General features: G+C 37.6%; 1 pseudogene; it reads left to right on the top strand.

Moving 5' to 3' along the window:
- Positions 1-1576: 1576 nt before the first annotated feature.
- On the top strand, positions 1577-2273 carry LOC129508235 (40S ribosomal protein S4-like; annotated as a pseudogene).
- The last annotated feature ends 10368 nt before the right edge of the window (positions 2274-12641 follow it).

Raw genomic sequence — 12641 nt, forward strand, 5'->3', positions numbered from 1 at the left:
AGAATCTCAAACAGGCTCCACCCCCAGTGTGGAACCCATTCTCATGACCCCAAAATCATGACTTGAGCTAAAATCAAAGAGTCGGACACTTAACAGACTAAACAACCCTGCATCTCTTCTTTAAGGATTTTAAACATGTTTTTCCATTGTTCTCCAGCTTACATTAAGTCTGATGAGATATCTCTTGTGATTTTTATCTTTAACTGCTTTACTAAAATTGGTTTTTGGTTTATTTTTATCCTTGGTTTCGAGAAATTTCAGTATGATATGCCTTGTTGGAGTTTTGTTTCTCATGCTTCACATTTTTTAAGCTTCTTGCATCTATTGGTTTATAGTTTGCATCAAATTTGGAAAATTTGTAGACATTATTTCATAAAATATTTCTTCTGACACTCTTTTTTCATGTGTAACAACCACAGATGGCCACTTATTATTATCATATAAGAGTTCAGTGATATTCTCTTTATTGTGTCTATAGTCTTTTACCTCTCTGTTTCAGTTTAGATAGTTTCAATTATTCTACCTTCAATTCTTCTGGACTTCTAGAGTGTTTGATTTTCTTTCAATCTCATCCAAAGCATTTTCTATTTCATATTTATCATGCTCATGCTTTCCTCTATCAACCTGTATATTCTATCATCTTGTACATTTTTTTTACTATTTTTTGAGTTACAATCACTTACTTCTTTAAAAACCCATGTAAAAAAAAAACATGTAATATTCCAAGGAATACCAGACATTTTGTGTTTTACCTTGCTGAATCATGGATGTTTTTATATTCCTCTAATTGCTCTTCAGTATTTTTCTAGAAAGCAAGCACATCACTTGGAACTAGTGTGATTCTTTCTAAAATGGCTTTTTGATCTGTTAAGCTGTGTCCAGAGCAGTGCTGTCTAGGACTGTTTAACCCCATTATTAAGATAATATCTTTCAGAGTATTAATTATCCCCATTACTAGGATATCCTTCTTTTTATGTTGTTTTTGTTTTTGTTTTGTTTTTTGCTTGTTTTCTTTTAGAGAGAGCAAGAGCAGGAAGGGGAGAGGGGGAGGGAGAGAGAGACAGAGACAGAGAAAGAAAGAGAGAAAAGAGAGAAAATCTCAAGCAGACTTCACACTCAGTGGAAGTCTGATGTGGGTCTTGATCTCTTGACCCTGAGATCATGAGGTGAACCTAAATCAAGACTCAGACATTTAACAGACTGAGGCACCCAGGCATCCCCCTAGGATATCCTTCTGAGTACTCTAACCTATGTAGAATTTTTTTTTTCCTTCTCTGGAATTTACAGTTTTCTACTTTGGCCAATTAGAACATGAACAATCCTTGCTCCTCTGTGTGCTCTGACAAGTATTCCTCTATTCTCTTCAGGCTGTGTTTGCCCAGCCTCACGGAGTTTCCTCATAAGATTGTTCCTCAAAATTCAACTTAAGACTTAGAGGGGACTCCATCCTCTTTCCTCTTTTCTCAGGTACCAGAAGGAGGTGGTCCTCTTTTCATGCCTAGCACAGCCATGGCTAATGTTCCCAAGAAACTCTGATGTGTAGCAGTCCAAAGCATGGGATGCTGAATAAACTGGTGTGTTTGTACCTCATCCATATACTGGTCCCCATAAGCTAAGAGAATGTCTCCCTCTTATTGTTTTCCTAGGGAACAGACTTAAGTATGCCCTAACATTAAATGAAGCAAAAATCTATATGCAGCATTTTGTTAGAATTGATGGCAAGTTAATATAACCCACCCTCCTGGTTTTATGGATGTCATAATCATTGTCAAGACTGGGATGAATTTCCAACTGATCTGTGACACCAAGGGTTGCTATTCTGTTCATCATATTACATCTGAGGAGGCAAAGTATAAATTATGCAAAGTGAGAAAGATCTTTGTGGGGACAAAAGGAACCCCTCACTGGCGGCCCATGATGCTTACACCATCCATTATCCTGATCCACTCATCCAGCTGAATGACACCATTCAGATTGATTTGGAGCCTGGAAAGATTACTGATTTCATCAAGATTGACACTGGCAATCTGTGTATGGTGACTAGATGTGCGAACGTGGGAAGAACTGGTGTGATCACCAACAGAGGAGATACTCTGGTTCTTTTGAGGTAGTTCATGTGAAAGATGCCAATGGCAACAGCTTTGCCAGCTGGCTCTCCAACATTTTTGTTATTGGCGAAGGCAACACACCATGGATTTCTCTTCCCCATGGAAAAGGTATCACCTTACCATTGCTGAAGAGAGAGACTGGCAGCCAGACAAAGCAGTGAGTAAAATGGTCTCTAGGTGACTTGATTGGAAGTCTTCATACTTAAAGACAATACAACATAATTGAAAAAGAAAAAAAAAAGACACTTGGAGGACTCCAAATCTCAGAAGCCGTCACTTTGGGAAGCTCTTTTCTCTCTAGCCCTCTGTCTTTTGAACTCCAGCTGTCTTCTTAGCCACCTACTTCTGTCTCCTAAACTCAGAAATTGCCAGGCTGCACCTGGGTCACTCCCCAACAGGACAGCTTGGAAAGTTTCTCCAGACCACAACTCCAGGCAGTGAGAATCAGTCTCACGAATCCATTTTCTTTCTCACAGGAGTCCCTGTCCTCATCTCCACTGTATGAAAAGTACTGTTTTACATATTTTATTTTATTATTTTATTTTATTTAGTATTTTCATGTAGGAGGGACAATTTAGTGTCTGTTATACTCTACTGACTTGAAGCAGAAATCCCGCAGGGATATTTTAATTTTTCTAAGGAATTTTTATTGCTTTCCTGTAGGGACTGCAATGTAAGACTTTTCATATCTTTCCATAAAATCTTCAGTAAAATAATCAGTAAATAACAAACCGTTCACAGTACATGTGTTTTGACAAAGTACAGAGACTCTTAGGTCTTCTTCAGTAACTAGGAAGTGGATATTACATGAAGTGGGCAAGAACTTTCCCTTATTGACCTGTACACCCCAGAATCTACAACTGTGTTTGCACATGGTGAATAGTAAGCACTTAATTAATGATTACTGAATACTGTTAATATATACCGGCTAAGAACCAAATATGCTTATGAAGATACATAAGCTTTTCAGCTCTGATTTCTAAAAGCTTTCATCAAGTTCTCTAATTTAGAATCATTAAGAAATGTTAAAGCTCTTCATGTCTACATTTGGTATAATTGTCAAGTTAATAAATGTACCCTGCCCCTGTCCCCCCAGACACTGCTCATTTCTTGATGTCACCAATAGTGAAGATCAAGAAGGAGAACTTCAGGGGCATCTAGATGGTTCGGTCAGTGAAGCATCTGCCTTCAGCTCAAGTCACAATCTCAGGGTCCTGGGATCAAGTCCCCGTCAGGCTCCCTGCTCAGCAGGAAGCCTGCTTATCCCTCTCCTCCTTATTTGGGCTCTCTCTTCCTCCCTCCCTCTCTCAAATAAATAAATTTTTTTTAAAGGAGAATCTCATAGGTCTTCTGAGAAGCCTCTTTAGTTTCAGTCTGTCAGAAACATTGTGATAGCTACTGCTCATAGGGCTTCAGGGATAGAAAAGACTACTTTTATTTTAAGCTGTATAGAGAGAGGGCTTCAAAATACATGAATTACAAAATTCTATGACCTTGTGACATTCTAAATCACAATGCCATCACTTAGAAAATGTGTTTGACGTGAGTTATAAAAATACTCGTACATTTCTACCTAGTAAATAGGGTCCTTGGAATTATTTTAAGAGGGCAATAGTATCATAGGATCGATAATAATTCAAAAAATTAAAATGATAGAATTTATAACAGAACACTACCCCACTATTAAAACTATATTGTAACTGCTTTGTAGGTACTTGAAAGAAGACTATGATTATTAAATTAAATAAAATGTATAAAAAATGAAAACAAATGCATGATACTATGGTAAAATGTGTGTACACATCAATGCAAAGTAGAAGGGAGTGCAGAATAATGAAAACGGCTGATTTGTTAAGGTGGGGAGATGGTGAATAGTTCTTTATACAAAATACAAATTTAGAGAAAGAGCTGCTATAAAATAAAGGCTATGTGGACCTCCAAGATCTATTTTAAGGCTAGGTTTAATTGGGATCACAGTTGCAGATGTGGAAAATCACTTTTCACTCCTTAAAAATCTTTCTCATGTGCTTTATGTCTGGAATTAAATATCAAGTTTTTTTCTAGGCTATGTGAAACCATTCACATTTGTAACCCAAGGGGCCTTGTAATTTGCATCTGTGCTTGTGGCATAAAAACACTCATCATTTGTTACTACTTCGTACAGTTAGTTCCTGGGGGCTTTGAGACCCTGTTCCTGTGTTCCTATCCCAGCCTCCTCTAGTCTGGATCCTGACAGTAGTTTCAGCATTGCTTAATGCAAGTGTGGAAAACAAGGGTGACTAGCCAAGCCTCACCACTGCTCACACGAGCAGACTGCCGCAGTGACAGAATTAGGACTAATTTACATGAAATGTGTGCCTCCTCTCATGTGAAGGGAGTGTAAGCCTTACTGACATTGTGACAGTTACAATTATCTAAGGGAGTGAGCAGCATTAGACTGCCAAGGTAGATCTTAAAAATAGAAGCACATTCTACCAATAAACAAGGAGCCAAACAGATGTACACACACACACATACATGCATGCACATGCACACAGAAGCACATGTACATACATCCATGCATGCACACACAGGCATGCATGCACACAGGTGCACATTCACACACTACACGCATGCATGAACACGGATGCACATTCGTGCACACATGCGTGCACACAGATGCACATTCACACACATGCATGCATGCACACGGATGCACAGGCACACATGCATGCATGCACACAGATGCACGTGCACACACATTCATGCACGCATATGCACACACATGCATGAACACAGATGCACATGCACACACACAATACATCTCGGCTGTGGGATACATATACACACAGCACATCTATCGGTAAGAGGAAAATAAACAGCCCTAATGAGTACATTAACATTTCTAAGAATATCTAAGACTCTAAAATGAAAATCAGTTCCCACATGATCAAGTTATAAGAGAAATATGCCACTTTTGCATTTATCTTCTAAACCAGAACGTAAAGCAAACAGACTGAATGATAATACACTGGGACACTCCTAAATTATACACTCACACTCACATGCACACACATGCAAACAATAAAGGGACAGTGGCAGAGCCTAGAGGTTAAAATAACTCTCTTTCCAATAATAATTGCACATGGTAATTTAACAGTCTTTGGCAAAACTCACTGAACACAATCCAGCTAGAAAAGTATTACACAATTCAGCAAAGGATACTCAACACTCAACTAAGAAAACTCCATTTATATTGATATTTTATGTCTGGAAAATTTGTAAATATCTTAATGTGAATTATGCTATATATACTGATATCATATGTGTATGTATGTGTGTGTGTATATTTATAAATACACACACACACACATACATCCTGAAAAAAGACTTTATACTCCAACAGTGCATGAATGATATCCCCATGCACCCTGTTTCTTTCTTAACATTGAAATCCCCTGGCCTTCTGTTCCTAATGAAATGCTTCTTTTGAAGTCAGCAATATAAATATATATTTCCACCAAAATCCTTCAGAGTTATAAAAGGTTGAATAAGTTCAGAATTCTGAGCAGTTGCCAAGGACATACCCTTTAACACAGTTGTACCGTTACCATGTAATACAGCATTCTAGGAATACTAAAGCTAATGCCGTACTCTTAATGCGTATGGAAGATAATAGAATTTGAGAAATCTTTTGATGCACATTTAGTTGGTTTTCAGGTGAATGCTAATTCTTGTTTTTATAGCAGGTTAAAGATTGACAAAATTACAGAAGACAAATAGAGGTGATCAGCATCACAGAATGGCTAAGGGAGATCTCAGGCCAAACTTCACCAGGCCAGCAGAGCACACATCTTCTTGGCTGCAAGCATGTATTTTGGACATGCCCTAAAAATAACCAACTCCACCAACAAATATTTGGAGCGGACATTACATGCTGAGCATACAGCAATGAGCGTTTGGGTGCCAAAATCAGCAATGTGTCTGGTATAATATCCTTAGGCCTATTTGCTTCTTGTTCAGATAAAAAATGCTGACGGGTTACTGTTATTTCCTGTGTTGATCATTTGGAAACTGCTTTTCATTTTAGATTTTTATTTTTTATTTTCTTATAATAAATTTATTTTTTATTGGTGTTCAATTTGTCAACATACAGAATGAAACCCAGTGCTCATCCTGTCAAGTGCCCCCCTCAGTGCCTGTCACCCAGTCACACCCACCCCCCGCCCTCCTCCCCTTCCACCACCCCTAGTTCGTTTCCCAGAGTTAGGAGTCTTCCATGTTCTGTCTCCCTTTCTGATATTTCCCACACATTTCTTCTCCCTTCCCTTATATTCCCTTTCACTATTATTTATATTCCCCAAATGAATGAGACCATATAATGTTTGTCCTCCTACGAGAAACTGCTTTTCATTTTAGATTTTTAAAGATATTAACATACTTACAAGGTGCCTTCAGCAGGGACTCCTAGGTTTGTTCCATGATAGCTGTATGATCTTGTATGGGTTATACTTAAAGCTTGTATTTCCATTATGTTTTATATAACTCTTTCATAGATATGTTGAGGACAGTAAATATATATCTATATCCATATATATACATAAATATGTATGTATATCCTGATAAATACATACATGTATACATATACTTGTATATCATAAGTGCATAAGAAAACATAGCTACTGTATTTTTCTTATTACTAGGATCCAATGGAGCCATAGACATATGAACTAGCCAAAAAAACCATTGTGGGGCAGCCCAGGTGTCTCAGCAGTTTAGCAGTGTCTTCAGCCCAGGGCCTGATCCTGGGGGCCCAGGATCGAGTCCCACATCGGGCTCCTTGCATGGAGCCTGCTTCACCCTCTGGCTGTGTCTCTGCTTCTCTCTCTCTGTCTTTTAAACAAACAAACAAACAAACAAACAAACAAACAAACAAACGTGTGGAAAGTGTTTCACAGCAGCCAAGGGAGCGCATGGCAGCCAGAGGAACCTCATAGGGACAAGGTGGGTGGAGGGATGGGGAGTGACGGTGAAAGAGGACTTCCCTGAGGAGGTGACTGAAGAGTGAACACTCAGGTAACTAGAAGCTAGTGAGCAAAATGGAGAGGGAGAGAGAGAGGAGAGGGAAAGGGAAAGGGAAAGGGAGAAGAACTCTTGTGGAAAAAAGAAGGGCGAGAACCCACGTGGCCAAGTCTCCTGCTTATGTGACGCATGGTTGACAGGAGGGTCAGGGGATTGGGTTGCAAGGTGAGTCTGGCTGGAAAACCACCATGCAGTACATATAAAAGGAAAATGCATAGGAAAAATAAGATATGTCATGAATTATGTGGGGACTTAAAAAACTTGGCCTTTAGCACCCCAGGGATCCCTAAATGACTAATGCTGGCTTTGCTGTCAGTTCCGGGTCTCGAAATCCACATTTTCTGGAGTGTCGTTGTCCTTTGGTTAAAGTGGAATGTACATGATGATTCTGTCCCCCCCAGTCGTTCCTTTCATCCCTGACTGCACCAGGGAGCTGCTAGACTGCACAAAGCACTAGGTTCCTCCCAACTGAGCACTCTCCTAGCCCTGTCATCATCTTTCCAAAATTATCCAAAATTATGGGAACTCTGTGTCAAGAACTCACTCAATTACTAATATCCATATTCGATAAATCAAAATAAAAGTGCTAAAAAGCTAGAAAATGGAAAATATTCATTACTTTCAAAGAAAGAAATCCAAATATCAGATCTAGCCTTAAAATCAATCCCAATATCAGCCCTAGAACTGTTTGTTTCAGGGATATTGAAAATTGTCTGGAAAGACACACACTTAAAACTTGCACAGCTGCATTAAACATAAGTTACTACAGACTGAACTCATTTATCTCTCTCTTTTTAAAAGATTTTAGTTATTTACTCATGAGAGACAGAGAGAGAGAGGCAGAGACACTGGCAGAGAGAGAAGTACGCTCCTTGCAGGGAGCCTGAGGTGGGATTGATCCTGGGACCCCGGGATCATGCTCTAAGCCGAAGAGAGATGCTCGTCCACTGTGCCACCCAATGGTCCCTGAGCTCATTTATTTCTTAAACAGGGTCAAGAGATTAGGAGATGAGTACATAATGGGCCTTAGGTATATGATATTCATAGTGGTGTATTTATCATAAAGGTATTTGACAAACTCTTGCAGAAACATGATATCTATATAGGCACATGTTGGCTGATAATAAGGACATCTGGACCAATAATTTTCAGAAGGATAATTTGCAAGGTACCTAAAATAGGCCATAACTTCAATCTGCAGAGCACTCTTTCATTGGCTATTTACTACATATATCTCCTCAGACTAGTTCTTATTATCTATGACCTGAATTAAAGTTTAGAAAGTAAATTAATCATATATATGAACGTATTTTGATCTATTATTTTTTAGAAAACCTCAGTGCAAGGGCACCTGGGTTGCTCAGTCTGTTGAGTATCCAACTCTTGGTTTCCACTTGGGTCATGATCTTGGGGTCATGATCTAAGGATCCTGAGATCAAGCCCCACAACAAGCTTGATCCCTACTTCCCCGATCCTTACTTCCACTCACAAGCTCTCTCTTTATAAAATAAATAAATAAAAATCTTCATTAAAAAAAATAAAATCTAAATGCCTTAAATGATAAAATCAGGTTCCTACCAAATGTACTAGGATGAAACACTGATAAAAATAAACATAGAATATAGACAAATATAATGTTCCACACTCAGCTCAAGTGAATCCACTCATAGTAAGGGAATCCAAGATTAGTAACTATACCTGTGAAGTGAGAGTGGGGATTCAAGTTGAAATTTTAGTAATAGTAAATGAGTTGACTATGTATATAACAGAGGAAAATCATATATGCTAAAGGAGTATTTACAATAAGGGTAGAGATATTTAATAATATTAATAATAATAATGATAATAATAAATATAATAATGAGAATAATAATAATAATAATGCCTAACACATAAATGCTATAGTAAAATTCACGGCAATCACTTTATAACATAAGTAGAATCATTATCCCCATTTTAGGTAAGAAAACAGGCACAGAAAGGTTAAATTAAGCCCAAGTCACAGAGCTAATCAGCAACGGAGCAATTTGACTGCAAAGTTACTGCTCTTTAGCAAAACATTACATTTTTAAAGGTAAAAGGACCATTCAGAAATGACCGGTTATGGTAATAACAAGAGTGCATGAGAAATCCATACTTGAAAGGGAGAGACGACTTATGGAAGATACAAATGAAATACATAATTGACTTCAAACTCTGAATAACTCTCTTGGGAAAGAGGCTGGGGTTGTTTCCACATCTCCAAGGGAATAATAGGAAATCACAAAGACATATTTTTTAACAGAAGTTCAAAAAAAGACTTCATCACGCAATTACTGCCTAAGACGGATTTTGGTTAATGATATACACAACGGACAAATTACAGGGCCCAAGGGACGAAGTGTAGATAAATCCATCTTCAATCACAGTGTCAATATTTTTGTATGACAGTTGATGTTTGTGAACATCTGGATTTGCCCATTTTTTGCCCCTAAATGGGCAGGGATTGGTGTCCATCCAGTGTGGATCTGAAACCCACGCAAGCAATCCATTTCAAAGGGGCGTTCATGCACTCAGAAAAGCCGATTTTTGTGCTTTGAGGGTAACATTTGCATATATCTACGCGTAATTTTACTTGATGTACTTTCAGTTCAGCTAATGAAGGTAAGGAAGCTATACTCTTTCTTTCTTTAAAAAAATACTAAAAAAATAAAAAATAAAATAAGATAAATAAAAAAAATTACTGAGCAGAACATTCCTTATTATATGTCATATCTTACGCTATCAAGTTGGCATCATTTCCCTTAAACAAAGAAAATTCTTACTTATTCTCTGTATGTCCCTCTTTCCTTCAGTCTTCTGTGGTTAGTAACACATTGAGGCTGCCCAGTTTGCTCTAAATAACTGGGTAATTAACTATCCACCTTACATTTACCTATGAGTTTGACATAAACTAGACATTAACAGACTCACAAGTTAGTGCAATGAGGTTGGTTATTTCTGAGCACTTTCTTAGGCACAATTATTTCTTTTTGTTTCTGTTAGCCTTTTCAATTGAATTTTTTAAAAGATTTTATTTATTTGTTCATGAAAGACACAGAGGAGAGGGAGAGAGAGAGAGGCAGAGACACAGGCAGAGGGAGAAGCAGGCTCCATGCAGGGAGCCCAATGTGTGACTCGATCCCGGGACTCCAGGATCGTGCTCTGGGCTGAAGGCGGCACTAAACCACTGAGCCACCCAGGGATTCCCATTTCTATTGAATTTATTTAGATACACTTTAAATTAATTTTATTCTAGCAGCATTATCTGAATAGGCAATTTATATTAAGTATGCATATCCACATTCTACTATGACGTGCCCTCAAAGTCTTAGGTTTGCTTTTTCGGAGAAAGGAGACAACATATTCAAGTAAATGAAAATCTATCTGATTGCTTATAGAAACAAAGTGAGCTCTCAGGGCCCCTAGGTGGCTCTGGCAGTAAGTATCTGACTCTTGGTTTCAGCTCAGGTTGTGATCTCAGGGTCCTGGAATCAAGCCCCACATCAGGCTCCACACTCAGTGGGGAGTCAGCTTGTCCCTCTCCCTCTGTTCCTTCTCTTGATCACATCGCTCTCTCTAAGAAATAAATTAATTAAATATTTAAAATAAATGAAGTGAGCTCCCTTCAAACATGAAATGAAACATGTATCTTTTAGTTTACTCCAAATCGAGTTGGGCCATCTTAAAACATGTTCCCACCCATCATGGCCTTCATTCAAATTGGACTCCAGAAGCTTTCAAGAAAAAAGTATCAATGGGAAACACAGAGGAGATTTAAAAATGCATTAAACAAAAACTTCAGACAAATTCTCTTTAGATGACTTCCTTTTTCCAAAAGTTCCCCACTCTTAACAGGAAGAACAATCTCCAATTCCCCTTATTGCCAATTATGCAGTTCCTTTATGGTCATGTTGTTCACCAATTCAAATTATTTTCTCTCTGCTCATCCATACCACTCACCTACCCTGTGATGAATATGTATCTCTACCTTCATTAACCTTGCTCACTGCCCTACTGCCCAGAAATTCTGATGGACAGAGTTCTTTACCTTGTAAACCTCTATAAAGAGGTATTTGCAAGTTACCACTAAGAACTCAGCTATTTTTATAACCTGAAAACAGCTGTGAAATTACTGCTGTCTGTGATGCACAAAGCAGTACCTCCCAAACCATACTGGCTAAAGTTTCTAAGAGGTAGGGCTTATTCTGTAACAAGCCAAAATATCGGAGAGTTGATAACTAAAAGAAAAAAAAAATCACTTCAAATAAAGGTTCTTTGGGAAACCCTGTCTGTCAGGAATATTTCTTTTGTCATAAATTTTCCATTCTTCCCAGAGAATCATAAGAAATATCATAATTAGCTACCAAGTTTTAGAGTTTGTTTGCTTGTCTTTCCATTTTGTTTCCTTTTTCTTTTTTTTACATAGTTATTCGTTTTGCTCAACATTTTGGATTCATGAATGATCTTTTCTTCTCTCCTAAGCTATTTAAAAAAAAGAAGAAGAAGAAGAAACACACAGCACAGGCATGAAGAAGGCATGTTTCAATAAAAAAAAACACAATATCATATTAATCTTGAACATTGCTGTGATTTCCATATGTCCAAGACTATTACTCAAACGTAAGAGGCATTACAGACACAATGCTAGGGTTAAGACACTTCAAAAACAATGGGGAAAGTCTAGACAATATAAATAGAAAAAAAAAATTCTAATTAAGCCAAATGCTAACAAGCAGCATAACTCCAAAGCAATACAAATTTAAAGAGAACAAAGACTGTCCATATCAAGTCTGCAGATCAAGCAAAGCATTGAAACATTTTTCATGTGAGATTAAGCCTTGAAGAATGAATATGACCTATAGAGGCAGGAATCAGAGGAACTATGACTCGGAAGAGAGAAACTCTTCACCAATTCTGATAATGTAATTGGTAATTACACCAATTCACCAATTACATTCTGATAATGATTGGAATTTAGGGTGTCACTTAAAAATATATTTGCAATTTCCTAGGGCTTTGATAAGATCCTGAAATGATTATAATGAACATATGTGAGAAGGAGAGCCCAAAAATACAAAGGTGAGTATGAAAAAGAATTTGTTCTCTAAAAAAAAATCAATCATCTATTTTCTGAAAATTATTCAATAAAGGATCTATTTTCTTAAAATGGTTCAGCAATAACTTATGATTACCTGCATGAATTTTGCATACAGCAATTATTTAATAATCAGGAATAATTTGTTTCTTTGGTCATCCAGCAGACTTAGCTGATCAAGTCAATTTTGCTACTTATTGGTCCCTTAATATTTAAGTATAACAATGGGAATATCGAACAGGTATTAATAAATTCCACACTAAATACTGACATTTATTATTTAGCTCAATCTTTCCAGTATTCCCAGAGCTAATTTCATTATTCTCATTTTACAGACAACAGAAACACGGACTCCC

This window comes from Nyctereutes procyonoides, unplaced genomic scaffold (genome assembly GCF_905146905.1).
Source record: "Nyctereutes procyonoides isolate TBG_1078 unplaced genomic scaffold, NYPRO_anot_genome, whole genome shotgun sequence".
Classification (NCBI taxonomy): domain Eukaryota; kingdom Metazoa; phylum Chordata; class Mammalia; order Carnivora; family Canidae; genus Nyctereutes; species Nyctereutes procyonoides.